Source organism: Gymnoscopelus microlampas (assembly GCF_963454915.1).
Source record: "Gymnoscopelus microlampas genome assembly, chromosome: 10".
NCBI classification, from domain to species: Eukaryota; Metazoa; Chordata; class Actinopteri; order Myctophiformes; family Myctophidae; genus Gymnoscopelus; species Gymnoscopelus microlampas.
The window spans coordinates 24,780,990-24,800,076 of record NC_139947.1 but is presented as its reverse complement, the minus strand read 5'-3'; the positions used below and the strand labels follow the sequence as shown (position 1 = coordinate 24,800,076).

General features: G+C 40.0%; 1 protein-coding gene across 2 annotated transcripts in view; it reads right to left on the bottom strand.

Moving 5' to 3' along the window:
- The window catches only part of sema3gb (sema domain, immunoglobulin domain (Ig), short basic domain, secreted, (semaphorin) 3Gb), a 53,213-nt gene extending 39,463 nt beyond the window's left edge, over positions 1-13,750 (bottom strand). The window contains exon 1 of one of the 2 annotated variants that reach the window (XM_084068049.1): positions 13,314-13,750. The gene's annotated coding sequence lies outside the window, so the exon portion shown is untranslated. The remainder of the gene's footprint in view (positions 1-13,313) is intronic. The other variant, XM_084068050.1, reaches the window with a different exon arrangement.
- Between the last annotated feature and the right edge of the window lie 5,337 nt (positions 13,751-19,087).

The window sequence follows — 19,087 nt, the reverse complement described above, 5'->3', positions numbered from 1 at the left end:
GCTGATCTACAACCTCACAACAGGTTTTTGATGCAATGCATCGTGAGGTTGCAGATCGGCTATATGTTCAGTAACCGTCATGCGACAAAGTATAAATCAGGCGTTAAGTGTGCAGTATGTCCCAAGCCTTTAATTACAGTCACAGGTGACTCTGCAGCATGGAATTATCAAACCCAAGAGAACATTCTACTAAAGTAAGAAACCGCACCTGCATAGTTGAGGGGATAGGCAGCCTAATGATAGCATTGTTAAAATAGACAATAGTAGTCTTGCTACTGAATTAGAATGGATGACCAGATACTTGAGCACAGGCTTGGAGTGAACTGGGTGGTGTATAAAAACAAAAATACAAAAAAATATATATATATAAGCAGATATAAAATATCAAGATTTTGACACCTACTGTAGGGCCTAAAATAACTAAGTAAAATGCAAGTAATTTGCTCATTTGTGGTTTTGATTTGCATGTGGTTAAATAAAACAAAAATAATATGTTTTATTTGTTTTATAATTAAAGCAGTACTATGTAACTTTTCTCTTCTACCCCGGATTTCAAACCGCTTTCCTGCGCAAGTGCTTATTCTTTTTACCATTGAGCTAATAGAGCCGGCCTTGCTTGCTCAGGGGATAAATTGAATCTTAACGATCAGGTCAAAATTTGTGTCAGATCCTGTGTTTAGGTGAAACATGGCCTTTTACCAATCTAAATGTCTCAATAGAAGAGCAGGGAGACAAATTACAACCACCCCAATTGAATAAGTTATATTATCCCATTTAGACCTTAGGCCGATTCTAAAAACGCCTTCTAAATCCTGACTGAAGTTTTCTGAAAAACTTCAAATATTTATTCCAAAATTACAACAAATGTATGTTGCTATTATACTGTACATAGCAACAAGAACCCCAAAAGGGATTCCCGTCCTGTAAGGTATAGTTACAAAAAGGGGTTCCCGCCCAAAATGGGTTAGAAACTCTACCATACAGATTGGACAAAATTACATTTTATTCATTTAAAAAAGTTACATGAGGCTTTAACTGAGACTATGTAAATAATTAGATGGAAACCCAAGAGGAGACTAGTCCAATGGCTTGTACACAAAACACACTAGAGATGAGAAGGAGCGCAGCGCGGATGCCATGTCTTAACTATGCCTTTCACTTTATGCCAGCACGACAAGTTATCATTTTATCTCCCTTAGTGCTGCTGCAGAGGGTGAAATTAAAATAAAAAAGGGGCAAAAATATACTAACTGCAGTTTCAGATATGTATTTTAGGTTATAGCATCCCTGAAATCCTCTGCCACACAGAACGAAAAAACGTATTTTCCATAAGGCTGGTAGCCAACCGCCTCTAAAGTGCTCTGACAGCACCCTGCACTCAGATGACTAGATGGCTGAAGAATTGTGTAATGGGGAGGAAAAGACAAACGCAACATTTTCAGTTTCACATTCTAGTTAATGTTCCACTAGAGGGGTCAGTTTTCCTGACGGATGATCACTGAAGACAAAGAGTAGTGCAGGCTTCACTCGCAACATCATCGATTGCCATGTGTGAAAATGCTGATGCGGAGTAGTATGGAGAGCCATTTAATGCAATATCACACCCAAACTACACACCACCGATCCAGTTACCAGACACCCACCACCCAAACCATACACCACCGATCCAGTTACCAGACACCCACCACCCAAACCATACATCACCTATCCAGTTACCAGATACCCACCACCCTAACTGTACGTCATTCAGTTACCAGATAGATACCCACCACCCAAACCGCAAACCTCCTATACAGTTACCACCTATCCATTCATCGTGCGCTGCCACCAGTTTGCGAGGAATGTTGCATTAAATGGCTCTTCATACGGTAGCACTAGTTAGCCTGCCGACCTGTGAAGTATAAGGTCCACTGGGCCCACGCAGGGAGGAGGCAGGAGTGGGGGGTTGACAGCTGCAATTTTAAGGGTCACTTCCACGCAACAAACAATTTGACGTCTTGAGTCAGAACAGGGGTGGTCCTACCAGTGAGAGCCATAGCTGCGAGAAGGAATGCACAGGTCCTCAATAGAACACCAACAATGGAACACCACAAACATTCCTTCATGTGGAACTGAGGGGGGGGGGTGAAAAACAGTCTACCCTCATCTCGTCTTTCATTACATTGTACAAAGCAAAATGCCTTGAGGTAGAGCCTGGGTAATGACTTATGCACACTGAAGGGATCGACCAGATTGTTTAGGCTGAGGTGCAGACTTGAGTTTCCTTCCATTAATTTATGCTGAGGGGAGAATACACACACACACACGCACGCACGCACATAATTGCTGCTTAGTTCCAAGACACGTAAAGTCAGACAACACAAAGCAAAATCCTTCCTGTCTTTTAATGTGTTTCACCTGATATTCTGTATAGGCCACAGTCTGCACTCATCTCCTCTACAGTTGGATTCATTAAGATGTTGTGGAAAGGGCAGAGAGAACATGTTGCTGCCTGAAAACCTAGCAGCAATGTTGTCCCACAAACACACAAAGCACACTAAGTGGCAAAGCTTTAATCTCAGAGCACTTAAAAACAAGAATAACTTTGAGCTGTCGTCACTGACCAAACACACAATGCATATGATATCAGATTGCTGCTGAAATTAAGTTATGTTTTTTGCAGACATTAGAGTTACACACTAGTTACCATAACTTACAGCATATTATGTATGTTTTATAGGATATAATTCCTCTCATAAAACATAATATAATTTCAGGGTGTTACTGTAGCATTCATTTGTTCTCACGTCACATGCAGCGGTATTCAGCAGTTATATTATCAGCACATGGAAAAATATGGCAAATCAATGTTTAAAATGCCAAGCAACCTTTAGCATTTAAAACAATGATTATTGCTTACCAATTATCAGTGAACGACGTGCATAGTGTTCAAAAACACAGCCTTACATTAGCAAACCCTCGTATCCAGAGCAACTTACACACATGAAACCATCAAATGTTTAATGTTTTATTTCTAATTAATGAAACATTTGACACAACTAATACTAATGACTTGAAGGGGTAGAATCACAGCAGACAATATGTGTAAAGAGGAAGAGTACGCTACTATAGTCTAAGAACTGAGGCTGAACCCAGTGTTACAAAAAAAAAAAGAAAACAGAACATCAGATGAAATACTACAAAACTCAAATAGGTGTTTCAGTCCACAAAGAACATGTTTTGGCAAATTGTATGATGTGTCTAATTGTATGCTTTCCAATGGAGACAGGGTACACATTGGCTTCAACCCGAGCCCTTATGAAGTCCAGACAAAATGTTCATAACATGTCTGGAGCGGTTTGCAAAACACTGTTAACACACAAAAGACTGTATCCTGACAGAATGTTTACAAAGGAAGGAAACACCTTATGATTTTGTTTGAAACTGATACTTAGGGGAAGTCTGGTCAGCTAAGAAATGAGTGTTATGAAAGGACACAGGGTAAAATTTGATCCATAATATCCTGTAACCAGGCCTCTAAAAAGCTAGTTGAGGCAGGAGCTTATGTTTTTTCTATGTCACAGGGAGTGTCAGCAGGGAAGTGGAGGTTAGTGGTGGACACATGATTGAGGCTATATCATCTCCTGGTCGGATCAACATCCTGGAGAAGACTGCAGGCTTTCTATAATAGCGTTCAGTGAAATCATTCCTTTTATTTGTTGTGCAAGGATGCACCACTTTAGCAAACATGTGTTTTCAATCAAACACAATGGTGCCAGTGTTGCTGAGATAGATTGGCCCATTATATTGCATGTAAACACATCACCCCCCACAGTCTGTGGAGAAGAAGATCCAGGTGGTGATGGAAATATCAGTTGTGATTATGAGGTAATATTTGATGGATGAATGAATCAAAGACTTTTGAAGAGAAAATCAAAACAGCGACAGGCATTCAGCCTAGAATTCCTGTCGCTGTTTTGATTCTCAAATATCACTTCATAATCACAACTGATATTTAAATATAATATAATATACTTAAATATATGTAATACAATGCGCCAAGACAATAGATAAATTATATAGAACTTGTATCATGTATAAATGTAAAATAAAAATAACATCATCTTCTTTCTGATCTTGGAACTGAGTTATGAATACTCAACTTTACTGTGCATAGTAATAACTTGTACATGGGGAAATCAAGTGGCATTCCCTTTAAAAATGAATGAAGATCATACAAGAAAAAAAAAACTTTAATATGATCAAAAGATAATACAAGAAAGACTTCAGCTTCAGTTGTGGTCTTTGTTGTAAGTTAAAACATTAGCAGATTAAAACTGCAGACTCTGGATATATTGTAAGTTGCATGAGCAGCCACTAGTTCTAACCTCAGGACGTAAAAGTTGGCCATGGGCTTACCCCCAACAAACATCCCTGCACGGCCGGGTGCTGGAGAAGCTGGGCTGTCAACGTGAGACCTCATTAGCACGGCCTCTTGGAAAGCAAAGTGGCAGAGGCTCGCGGCATAGCCCCAGGATAGAAGAAGAGAAACTAACCAGGGTCAATGGGGGTCATGTTTCCACATCGTCTGCAGAAAACACAATAATTATTTAACCAAGCCCAGCCCCTGCTGTTTAAGCTATGCCCTGCTAAAAGGCCGGAGCATGCACAATATCCTTCAAATTGATGTAAGGAAAGAGTTGACAGGATTAACCACAGGACCTCCTCTCTGTACAAGAAGTGCAACTACAAAACTGTATGCAACAGAATTAATATAAGAGACTATAGGTGCAACGGTTAACCAAACAAAAAAATAAATTGAAGCAGTTAAAACATATATATATATTTTAATGGGGCAGTATGAGTGGACCATTAAGTCCAATATAGGGCTGCCTGCAACCGTTAATTACTTTCAATCTGGCGTCCCTATTTTAGGCATGTCATTACAAGCTCACAAATGTTCAAAAATAGCATAAAATAGCACATCTACAAGCTCAAAAAACAATTTGTTTTTATCCCAATTTAGTTTCCACCGATACACATGTTGCCTCACCTAACAGTGGGGACCAACCTGCAAGACTAGTGCAGCATCAGAGACCACCCTCCCCTGCTAGCTTCCCACCCGCAAACATGGTCAATAGTGTTCACTGGAGTGCCCGACCAAGCAGAAGGCAACATGGAGGTATCGAACCCCAGTCTCCACGGCAGTGAGCAGGATTTTTACCCCTGTGCCACCTGGATGCCAGTTACGTTTACGTTTTAAATGGCTGAAACATCACTCCAGTCAACTCTTGTCAGTCACTCAAGGTCCCTGTATTAAACCTAGCTAGGTATGATTCGACTGATATGAAGGATATGATCAGCCAGCTGTTCTGACACTGGGCTGTTTGTTTTATGAAGCTTGTATGAAGTGAGTATATCTTGTTTCAGTGTTCATCTATTAACTGCATGAGCTAGACGTGCTCCTGTAAAGAAACTTCAGGCACTTTACATTTCTGCAGTCAAAGACTGAATTGCAAAACACTGTGTTGTTAACAAGAATGTCAGTGTTAGACTATGATTCAAAGAACAATGCAAGCGTAATTAATATGGTTGTGCTAACATTCATCCTTTTGAGAAAATCAATTGATCTTATTATTTGATGGTATAAATCATAATACAAATAATAATTGTTTTTGTTTTATTTGTATTATTATTTCACTATTGAAATAACTTCTATAACATGTATGCACCATGCCATACATTAATTCTATTGAAAGGCTTACATAATAAGTAAAGTTTACGCCTATTGCGGTTATGATTTTTTTACAGCATGGTCTAGATCTGAAATTCATGGACCACAAATGAAGACCATCTGTGTGTCAGATCTCAGTGACATTAAAGAGGTAGCCAATGCGTCGACCCGTGACACAAGGGGGTCCTGAGTCTGACCAAGCAACAGTACTGTATGTGACGAATTGGGAGTGAGAATGTGCTGGCTACACCAATCACAGTCCCTACAGAAGTATATCAATCGCAGTGAACCACATTGGTTAACTTGCTATCCATAGCTACAGATTGCCTCCCCATCAGGAGTCAGAAAGACTCCTTGACCGTATGTACCTTATAATGTCACTTGCCAATACACAGATTGTTTCTGCAGGGTCCCACCTTTGTCATCGAGGCTGCGATTTACAACTGCCTCAGTCTAAAGCCTCTCTCTCATGTCCAGCTTTTACTGAATGCAGCAGCCAGTATTTCAACTGGTGCAAACTGAAGAGATCACATTACCCTGTGTGTCTAGTATCCCGGACACAGTCACTGGCTCAGAGGGTGCTGATCTTTCCCCGAAAGACAACAGAGGACTCCACTGCATCAACTGAGATACACATGAAACGTTTCAGTGTTCATTTAACTCTGAGCGCATCCAAATGGACCCAAATGGACCCATAATAGTCCATTTAATTCCACCTTAACATTTGTGTTTGTTTTTAGGATGTTTAAGACCATTCACTACAGAAAGAACCAGAGGAAACAGACTAGAAGGGGGGTGAAATAGAGGTCACTGGAGCTTCAAGTCCAGAACACTGTAATTATGTGGATGTGGTCATCATAATTTAACTGGTTGAGGCACCCAAGAACCTGGGTCTTGAGTTGGTGACATCACTGCTCCCTGTCCCATTCACTAAGTAATTGTCAAATGTAACTGTCCATTTTTACATTGTGGCGCCTAGCAAATAATGTAATAACGGCTTATATAATGTAATAACGGTTCATAAGAGAATATACAATCCAATACAATCCAATCATGAGCCCATAACGTAATAATGGATTTTTGCGTTGTGCAATAATGTGTTACATTAAGAACTTTACATTCGCTCATAATGTATTGTTGAGAAAAGTGTTGCATCGTAATAATCAGTATCAGTATAATGTCGGTATCATGTCGGCATCATGGTCAGTATCATGTCAGCATCATGTCAGCATCATGGTCAGTATCATGTCAGCATCATGGTCAGTATCATGTCAGCATCATGGTCAGTATCATGGTCAGTATCATGGTCAGTATGATGTCAGTATCATGGTCAGTATCATGCCAGCCATGATGCTGACATGATACTGAAATTGCTGTTCATGTTAATGTGGTCATTGATGGGACAGTGCTGACTGTCAATGGAGAGGCCAGGGGGTTGTTCTAGTTCACTGAGTCCTTCAGCGGCAGTTTCAGAGCCTTTAATGCCACAGCAGCAACTGGAACGGACTTGTCTTCTCTGTTACTCAAAGGCCCAAGGAGTAATCCAGGGCCGAGTGGTGAACTTGTGCATCCTTCTGTTAAGCCTTTATGATAAATATGGGATTCACTGTCGTTCAAAGACCGTTAAGCCATCTTCTTGTGTGATTCTTCTTTGAAGTGGCCCGCTAAGCGAACCGGACCGCTACAAAGTACTTTAAAGACAGCAGTAAAAATCATTGGCATAGAACTACTATAACTTCATAGCATCTACACACCACTCACTGCAAAAGGAAAGCCCAAAACACAATTACACTAGCCACCCTACTCGCTCCAACCATCTAAAAAACATTACCATTGCATCAAATCACAAAGTAACCATTTCAGTTTCTTTCAACAGGCGGTCAGGTTGCAGAACAGCTGACACTCATATTGTTGTTGTATAATATGTAATGTATACATATAAGTGCATTGTGTATATGTCGGTCTGTAGTGTTTTATTGTTGGTCTTGGGATGGTGTGTCCTTTGTGTTAAGGCAGTATTTCAGTACTTCATTAATTCATTGTATTATATTACACATGACAGTAAAGTTGAACTTGAACACATCCCTGACTGTAATCACATGAGTTTGTATATCAGCTATTTTAGGGCGTGTGGCAGTGTTTTAACAACAACGTATAAACTAAGCAATACGGTCAGGGAGGTTTTCCAGTTCACGTTCAACTTGACAGTGAACTTGAACTTGCAGTGTCTTTCACGTGAATCTTGCAACTCAAGGACACTTTGACGAGGAGTCGGGGGATCAAACCGGGAACCTTCTGGCTCCCAGGCAAGGTACTGTAGCCTAACTCAGATGATGAGGCAGATGCATGCTGGTGGGAAACAGAACGCCCGGAAAGGTATTGTTTGCAGTCGAATGATGAAGATGAATCACTTTATCTTTTAGCAGTCCATGTGAAACATCAAGCCATTATAGAAATGACAGTGTTGTCAGTGTTGTCATTTTTGTGTTTCATCCATGAACTCTGCCCGATCTTAAAATAGATCTTAAAAGTCAATGTAGAGTAGACACATGTGAGCTTATAGATCTTTTTTTTTGTGCCTATAATGACATGCCCAAACATCAGGTTGAAAGTAGATAGGGATACACTAGAGCTGTGTTTCTGTTTTCAGTACCTGGAGGGGGGGGACAAAAGTGGGGCTCATACGTCACCTTACACTTATGCCATCCCCTCACAATGCCCCGCACCCTCCTGCCTGACTGCGTTCATACCGTAATCCTGTCCTCGAGAGCTCAAAGCTCCCTCAAAGTGGAGATCTGTGGTGTGCTAATAGTAGAAAAATGAATGCGGTCACATTAAGGGAAGCTATTAGACCACTGAAGAGAAAAAAATGACAGAGATCTGATGCATTTTTACACCTGTTTCAGGGGGCTTTTGCGCTTTTCATTTACATAATAAACACCACATTCCTTAGCAATTACCACAACCTCTATCTCTTACTATTTATATATCCCACAGCTGTTTCCTAGTCTTATTGGCTTGTAAAAGAGTCATATTTATTTAATTGTTGTTTTCCTTTTCCAACTGTAAAAACATACTTCTACTTGTAAGACCGGTAGCACTTTTCATTGGCACCCGCAATAAATTATTCTCAGCACAAAATACAATCCTCAGTGTTTGGACCTGGGTCCATTTAGTTACATGTGTATACTCTCAAGGTTACATGTGGACCCTCTCAGACAATGGCAACTCAAATGCTATTATTAGTTTAGTTTCTACAAACTATTGTTATTGTTATTTTGGTCAGTGTGGAGACAGAAAACAAAGGTTGCAAGTCAGCTTCAAACCAACCAACAAGTATACATTGTAAAATCTGCAGTATTCATTTAAATCTGTGTGTACATGACATCCACTTCATCAGGTCAATTCTGAAGTGCTTCAGTGGCAAATTATTCTGATACATTATAATTAGAGAGTAAAGAAGCAAAGACATTTCACACTGGGATTTAAGATTTGCCAGGAAGTCGGGATTGATACTAAATAATAAATAACACATACTAAATAATAAAATACTTAAGTATTTGTTCTAGGGTCTTTGTCCATAGCCCTGTCAAAACACCCTATTGTGTGACCACTGGTTGAGAACTACTGCTTTGATGTTCACGTTACTTTGACAGGTAAGCATGTCTGATCAAAGTGGGGAGACGACGGAGAAAACACCGCCAGACAAAGAAAGCCTCCTCGCCTTGGCCAGTGTTTCTCCTCCCTGTGGGGAGCGAACAGTGCATTTGGACTTATTGGGTTCCCCACACACATCAGAGATGGGTGCCGTGGCATGCCCCCCATGTCTGTCTGAAAAAGACAGTCCCCCACCTCTGGCAGTGCTCCAAGAATCTGCAGAATGGAGGCTTTAATACCTCGCGGGCTGACAGCTGCATGGATTATCTCCCCTTGCCCCGCTGTCATTGACGCCCCTGTATTGTGCCTTTCCCTGTAAAAGCAGCACCAGATTTAGGAAGGAGGCTCAGGGAGGGAGTAGCTAGGGGGTTAACATTCTGACGCTATGGAAGTCAGGTGCGTCTATGTTTCAAGTCTCAGTGACATGTAGCCTACAGCACAGGTTTTCAAAGTGGGGGCTGCGGCCCTACTGGTCACAGTGAGTAGGCTAATCAAATAATTTGCTGTTACATGGAGGGAAGACAGAAAGGAATATACTTGTGGAAGATTGCCAATTTGCCACACAGATTGGCCTCGTCCAGTTTCAACACTTTACGTAAGATTTGATAACCACATTGTAAAATCCTGGGTGTTAATTTAAAACTGAGAGCGTGCAGGTCCATTTGTACGCTCTCCGGATTTTACTGTGCAGCATGTAAAAAAATCTAAAGTTCAAACAGGTGGCTGAGGCAATTAGTCCAACCAGATGCTCAAACCCACTTGATTAGGGCATGGTTTCATCCCCTACCCATACAGTACATCAATGTGTTACTGCACCATCTCACATATTACATAAAGCCCATACTTCTTCCAAGCCATCACAAAATGTTAGTAAATAACACACAGAGCAGTGAAATAGGAAATGTGATTCCCTGTTTTTTGTTTGTTTGAATTAATTAATTCAGAACACACAATTGGCACTACTTGTGATATTATTTGAAAAAAGCCAGTAGCTGCATTCCCCCCAATTAGCATTTTCATGTCCCCCACCCCTTCCCCCCTGACCTCTTGGGCTCTCGCTGGCCCCAATCTGACCCTGCAAAACCTCACCCGTGCTGTCATGGCAACTGTCTCAAGAGGCCGGTAGTTGCATTTGTGGTTTTAAGTCGGAGCCTGGCAACCACTTCAGTGCACAAAATCCTCGATGACAAATTTAAAGCAGAGAGAGTGTCAGGCAAGTGATGACGAACGCCGCCCTGATCCCCATCTACAAATATCAGAAGGACAGCAGCTTTGTGGTCTGGGGGGGTTCTTCTGATCCCCCTCCCCAAAGAAGGCTCAACTCCACTTGTGCTCCTATATCAAATAACATGACCGAAGAACATTTAGTTAATGTGCTCATGAGTGCGATTCCAGAGCCAGTGGCTGATACTGTAGGTGTGCACTTTTGCTCGACTGTTTATGGTGAAGAGATGTGTTCGTGTCCGTGTTCATTTAACTTTGAGAGTGTACAAACGGATATTTGTCCATTTGGTTCCATTTCTACACTCTCAGAGATAAATTAACACTTGAGCAAAATCTGTGATGTTAGTTTAACTGTGAGAATGTGGACCTATTGTGGTGATATGTTGAGGTATGTGCTTCAACAGCATCAGAAAGTCTTAGCATTTGGCGGGGTAAAATCTAGGCTAAATTAGAGCATTGTACAAACTTGCATCACACAGAGCTCATGCTGACTAAATAGATAAAGCCGTTAATGGAGACCCCCAATAATCCCCTGCCCTGAAAAAAAGAAAAGGAAAGAAAATAGAACCGGAATATGGCAAGTAATTTATTTCTGAAGAGACAGCGTGGATTAATTTCCAGCGCGCCATTGTGTCTTAGTAATCTGTTTTAAATGACTGTAGCAATACCCGACATGTTTCGATGCAGTTTTTGTGTTCATTTATCCATTTGTAACTCAGAGCGTCCATTTAGTTGCATTTATCCACTCTCTGACTTAAATTAACAAGGATTTACAGTAAGTCTATATGTTTCTCTGCAAGACTGGCAGGAGCATCAACAACTACCCATTTTCACGATTGAAAGAGTCATTGATGGATAACTAACTTGCCCATAAATGCATTTTATCATAGAGTAGTACCACAATAAAATGAAAGTGACAAAAGGATGACCTTCTACTCCACAGAGATAACATTATTGTCTGAGTTATGATGATGATACTTATTGCTCCATTTTCCAATTTCTTCCTTTGCATTTTAAATGCAAAACCACTAAATGTATTTTGCTAAGTGATAGATGTATTTTCGAATATATCCTTTAATATTTCAGCTGTGGTGGAAAAGGAAGAAAGCTGTTAAGAGCTTTTCCATGTTTTTCTGAGACAGGTTTCTTAAGACAGGACCCTCTCACCTACAGTCAGTGGTAGAATTCAACTAATAGTAGTCCTACTGTTCCTTAGTACAATTTAGAGATAATCTTTTCCGTATGCTTTATACTTCTCCACTACATTTCAGAGGGAAACATTGTACTTTTTTAATCCACTGCATTTATTTGACACAGCTTTAGTAACTAGTAACTTTGGAGATGTATATTATTTATACAAACTATAAATCAACTAGATTAAGCTATACTATAGACTATAGATTAACCCAATAGTATATAAAGTAATTCAAATGAGCTCCAACTTTACCAGCTGCAACATTAAAATGATGAACACATTAATGATCATTAGCCCAAATTATAGTCCAATAACATATGATTCTGAAATGGTCTGTTTGCATAATAATGACTACTTGATGTTAATAATTTGTACTGTGGTTTACTTGTAAACAAAGTATTTTTACACTGCAATATTTGCGTAGGCCTACTTCTTCCACTGACCTACAATGGGCAGAGTCGGACTCAAAATAAGAGGAATGAATGCATGGCTGCCTGCAATTAATGATTATGACTGAAATTCTTGTAAGCCACTCAACACACACTGATCACAAAGAAGGCTATCAGTAGGCCTATCACAGGTAAGTATTAGTGTTTGATCCCATCAATGAACAAACTCTGAGTCTATAGGACTTGAATAAACCTGAACATTTGCATAACTCTAACATTTGCTACCATCTTTTTAAAGGATAAATGTATCTAAAAAGAAAACATATACTGCATTTCCGATAGAACACGATCAAGTCAAATATGCTTTTAAATACAATATATTATGTATAGGTTAAGCACTCTAGCACCTATACATTATGCATTTAGGCCCTAGATGGTCAATGTGACAGTAGCCTCCTATGTGCAGTCAGTCATTGATGATTCACTTGAAACTTCATTGCACAGGCTATAATCACTAGTCTCCATGCAGGAGGGACATTCCACAGACCACCGAGAAAATGGCTTTTGAAACAAAAGAATGTTATAAGTAGAACTATAGGCTACTTCTAACACTGATCCTTTGGCAATAGTTTATTTTAAAGTAGACCAGAAGAGTAAAGGTGTGAAAATAAATGATGCGTGTGATGATAACACCAGCCTGTTCAATCAAGACCAGCACTGCACTTACATTAGCTATATCAGTGGTTCCCAAACCTTTTAGCTCAAGACCCAAAAGAGAAATTAGACATTTTGCCCAGGACCCAAACTAGTGAAAATAGCAGATCTACAAGCTCACAACGGGATGCCTAATTTTTTTCCATTTATTTATGGACATTATAACTATTAATTATTATTTTGTTTTAAAGGAGATATTTACTCTCTCCCATAAAAAAAATGTCCATATGACCCACTGGAAACAGTGCAGCTATCTATAGGCTATTGCTGACCGGTGCGCACTGTCAGTCCAATAAAATGGGATAAATATATGTCTATATGTGCATGAAGAAAATACACACTCGCATCAGAAGTTTGCGTTAGATTCACGTAAAGGCTTAATAATCACTAGCCTAACGGTCGGGAAATAAAACAAACTCACTTGAAATGCAGGTACCTTAACGTCGGTGTTAAAACCAGACCGTGGATATATGATCACATTCCTTGGCGCTGCGTCCCCAGAAGTTGGAAAGTAGCCTACCGCTGATGCCCTGAAAGTTTTCGGTATCCGCACTGTTTATCTTTTCCACGTAAGTTTCCTCTCCGCTTTGATGATGACTGATGAGGATTTCTCTGCTTCGCGTTCTTCTCGATGTCACTCAGCGCAGTTACCTTTTGCAAATCAGTCTACAATTCCCCGTATAAAGGAAGGCGGCGGCGCATTGGAAATCGCTCATGTCTCCATAAACAATATTATTCTCTGGAAGGCTGATCCACAAATCCATGAGTTGATGAAATCCAGACCGTTTTGAACTTCTTTTTAAGAATGTCTGTAGTAGCAGGTGTTCTGTGTGGGACCCCCTCCCTCCGCAGCATTGACTGAATGATACCAAGTTGTGCGTCCCGATCCTGCCACCCATGTTAAACCCCCCCCCCCCCCCCCCATTAACTACTTAGATGCCGGAGAGAACAGCGCACCACTCTCTGTAGCCTGTCTGTGGAGGGGTTGCTATGATATCCTGAAAGCAATCATTTGATAATGTCTATTGTCTAACAACTCCGTCGAAATATAAAACTCAACTGGGAGGCTGACTCGTTGTAAAAGGACTGTAATGAACCTGTACATTTTATTAAGCCAAATCCTCTTTTTTCATTTATTATCTAGGCTATATATTAAGATCTCTGTGAATTGAATACACAGGACCTCAATGGAAATAAGCCCTGGGCTTTTTGGGTTATCCTTTTAGCATTCTTTTGTATAAATCTGTGCCACCGTGCCTTTTTTTCAAACTGTTAATAAAGTATTCAATCAATCAATCAACCTTGGTGTTTTATTGATACAAAAATGTCCATTGAAATTATATAGGGAATGGGGGGGCTCTGTCTTTGTGCTGTGTAGAATGGCAAGGAAGTCAACAAAAAGCAACCAGGGTCCCAGAATTCCTGGGATTCCTGGCCGGCAGTTTGGAACTTTGGTGGCACTGGCACAACGCATGAGAATGGCTGGCATTGGAGCACAATCATGGACCACAGAGTGAGTCTACTCTGACTGACTTCATCTGATTTGGTTTCTATATTTGCTCCACTTATCTCAGCAGCAACACCTGCTGAGGTCTTTCCAGTCTTAACACCACTACCTGCCAACATGATGTGCAGCCATGTATTCCAGGAGAGAATGTGAACGAGATATACACCTGAGACTTAATTGGAAATGTAACAATAGATCTTTGTCAGAATGTAGGCTACGCCATGGGGAGGATGCAGTCTATGAAGCCATAAAAACTATAATGATATTGCCTGGGCTTGAATTCAACATGAAATTGCTGATTGAACCGCGCATCGATGGAACAATCTAAAAATGATCTAATTTAAGTGACAAGAACATTTACACAGGGCTGTGACAGCGCCTGACATCCCTGTGACAGGGCTGTGACTGTGACAGGGCCTGACCAGATACTGATATCATGGTCAGTATCATGGTCAGTATAATCTCAGTATCATGGTCAGTATCATGTCAGTATCATGGTCAGTATCATGACTGTATCATGGTCAGTATCATGTCAGTATCATGTCATTATCATGTCAGTATCATGTCAGTATCATGGTCAGTATCACAGTCAGTATCACGGTCAGTATCATGGTCAGTATCACAGTCAGTATCACGGTCAGTATCATGGTCAGTATCATTCATGTAACATAATACTGACATGAGCCATAATGCTGCACATTCTTTGCTGTGCATCTTAAAACTGAACTTTTCCACTGTGAGATGAAACACTACTCACATTGCACACTGCACTGTAAATGTAAAAAATGTAAAAAATAAATAAAATAACACTTACGAAATAAAAGAGCTTTGAAATAATTTTGCAGCAGCTAAAACAGCTGCTGAAGAACCTTAGGCAAAATTCCTGCCTGTTTGGTAATGATAGTGTTTGAGGTAGAGAGATAGAATGGGGCATCTGGCTGGTAAAATGATAAATCCATCATTCTTCAACATGTACAGTAAGTCAGGGAAATAAGAAAGAAGATGTTTTTTTTCCTTTTTACCAGAGGCTGATACTAGGTCAGCTCTCTGATGATTTAATACACATAAGCTTTACCATAGAAAAACCACTGCTAATCACACCATATGCACGTCAATGGATCACCATAATCATTGTGCACACACAAGAGAGATAGAGCGATAAAGAGAACAAAAGGGAGAAGGGATAATTGAGTATAGGCTACAATACATAGTAGAGTATTACTTTACTGTATCCCCAGAGATGGTGCTAATGATCTGGTATGACCTGCAACTGTGGCCTCCATGTACCGACCGTACAGTATGTGTTTGGTGAAGGTCAACTATTGGTGGTTTTGAATGTTGAAGAGACACATTTTTATCAATCCAGCAGAGGTCGCAATGTCAACTCCATTCTGTTAGTTAAGAATAAAACCCCAATCTATGTTAGAAAGTCACATGTGTTTTCACCAACAGCTCAGGTTCCTTCTCTGTGGTTCAGGTATGTTTAAGTCTATCAAGAAGAATGGGAGGGTCACTCAACAGTGAGATTATTTTACAATCTTCAATTATGTTCAGGATGGAATGTTCTCAGCCCTCAGGGCCAGTGCCTGTGGACAAGACTCACTTCCATGTGAGCCCTGGAATTGCTTAGACTTTCTTACAATCTGACATCGTAAATTGTTAAAACGTACTGTACACGTGATGCATTCACAAGTTTTGGGCGTGTTTCCATCTTGTCTATAGACTTCATTTGTGTTCTGAGAAGACATCTGATTATAGCCTCTGAGCATCAGGCATAACAAACAGGTGAATCTGTGCTCGTTATCATCGGTCGGCCCCGAGCATTTCTACTCAAATGTACCCAGTATCAAAAGAAGTGGGAAGTCCTCACCTGTCAGACAGCACAGAAGGGAACACACTGTAGCCTCCAGAGAGAAGTCTGTCCTGGGAAATGGAAACCTGTAGCTTCCCTCCGGTTGACAGATACGATCACAAGGTTTCTTTCTTTTACAGACATTTATTAAATGCCGTGAGAACTGAATAAATAAGCATAAAAATACAACAGACATTAATTCGGTATCACATTTTCTCAAACATAACAAAACATACAAAACCATACAAACAAATACTCTGGCTACAATGAATTACCTCATTGGCCGCATCAAATTATATGGGGTAAACAATCTTGAGGTCTTCTTCTTTTATCTTAAATTAAACAGCTCTTCTTTAACATAAACAGTTGTTAAACTTCTTTTAACTCTTTTATCTTAAATCTCTTTAACGTATACTCTCTTTTCTCTCTTTAAACATCTCTTTAAACAGCATCACACTCGACATCCTCTGTTTGTTGCATGTTGCCAGCTTTAGTGCTCAGAGCAGAATGACTGACTCTGCCCCTGCTCTGGTAATTAACCAAATCTAAACCACCCTTGCTGATCGCTTGATTGACTGATCTGACTCAGCTAGACATCAGAGCAACTCAAATACACACATTAACAAAGAGCACAATCCAAACATGAATTGACCAAACAAAAAACATTATGAACTTCTTAACTTATTCACTTATTTATAATAAAATGAACTTAATCATGATGGCAGCTACAAAACCAGTCATTGTCCCTGTTCTTTTGTTGTGTTTTCTCCCCGTTACCCTGAAGGCAGTGGGCGGGGTTGCTCACAAGGGATGCACTTGTAAATGACAAAATACTCCTGGCTGGTATACATAAAAAAAAATCATACACACATAGTGCCTATGGCAAAGAGCTGGAAAACTTCAAACCAATGGCAAGATGTCTAAGATTTCAACATTCAGCAACAAGATTAAATGAAAACTTCCCCTTTAGCGGCTACATGCTATGAGTTTCTGTCTGCAACCCAAAATTCAGGCTGATTTAAAGTGCTATATGTTCGGTGTAACTTTCTTCCTGTCACAGGCGCCTTGCCTGAGGCAAATCTGTTAAACCATTTGTGCAGGTCTGAGGAGTGAGAGTCACGAATAGACGTGAGATGTAGACTTTTCACAGGCTCGTAACACAAAAATGCAGGGCAAAGCATATGTTTTGCTGTCTGGTGAAATACACAAAAGGAATGCAAAACCCCTCTTAATGGTGCAGAAATGCTGAATATCCTACTTTTTGTTTCCGGAGGTGGTATTCAAATGCTGCTTTTTTCCAATATCATTAGGTACCTGTGATACAGTATGTACCGCAAGTACACACAAGCACACTACTGTACAAACACATATACAGTAGGCTACTGTATATGCCGTGCATAGACAAACACAGTCAAATAGAACAGCATGGTACACAACACAGAAAAACTTAGAGAGTGTAAAAAATGGACACACAAGGATCCATTCCATTGTTATTGCCACTGACTACACCCTACCTTACACCAGGGGTTCCTAAACCTTTTTCACTTTGTGACTCAAAACAGAAATTTTGTGTCTCCCTGGGACCCAAACTTAAACAAATACCTTATGAATTAAGCCCTAGTTTTATTTCAATAATGGTAACAAAAATAACAGATCTACAAGCTCACATCACGAAGGTTGTGAGCTTGTAGATCTGCTATTTTAACTATTTTTGACATTTTTTGAAGATTTCTGAAAATGTTTTTAAATTAAAAAACAACGTTGGAAAAATGTAATAAAAAAGTAGGAAAGGTAAAAAGAAAAGAAAAACTGGATATTTACTTGTGACCCAAAATGGGTAGCAACCCTATGATTGGAAACACTTTCTAGGCCAGCGCTTCGCCCCTGCAATCAAGGACAGAGAGAGTTCCAGGGAGGAAATGCCTTTCTACTCATCCCCTCCTATTAGCAGCCTGTTTATGGACTGTTGAATGCACCAAACATCAAGCTTCTAGCAGTCTGCAGCGAGGAAGACACCTGTTTGAAGGCTATGGACAGGGGAAGTCAATAGGTAATAAGCACCTGCCACCGTGGGCTGTGTAGGTAGAAATATGAAGGCATGAGAAGTTTACTGCAGCTAAAAGTATGGCTTTGGTTTCAATAAAACCTATTTGAACCAGGCACAGGTGAGGTCTGGTTTCAAGTTATTATATGACATAGTGGTACAGTCAGAAACACCATATTAAAGAGTGTTGGTGACAAATGTGGAAGTTGTTACTTCCTAGGAATTCAGGAAAATGCAAACATTAGTTAATAAACACCCTGTTTGTATTATAGCCTGTGGTAAACATAAACACTGATAACAAATACAGCAATGAAATTGATATGAAAAACCTGTCAAATGAAATGGAAATGTTTAACAAATGTTTTATTTTATTTTAATCATTAGCATGCTAGAAACATGCAAGAAACAGAATCTGCATACTATGGGGCCCTTTTGTGTCATTCCTGTTTTATTTCCATTCTGTTTATCAGTATAAAGTTTACACAACTGAGCCATTAGCACTTTTAATAAACATAGAACAAACATCCCAACAATGAGAAAACATCACCTCCTCGCTGCCTACTTTATCTGATTGTGCAAGTGATCAACTTTCAGACCTTCTTTTTTTTGTGGGGAAGAACCTGTCAAGATTAGCAATGATTAGCAAATAAAAGGTTAAGGAGCCCAACAAAAGAAATGGAAGGCATGGAAAAGGCTAACAAAGGGCTGGGTATGTCTCTATACACGGAGGAACCACGCAGGGTGAAGGCATTTTACCTGTGGAGAGACACAAAACAAAGAACGACAAGAGAG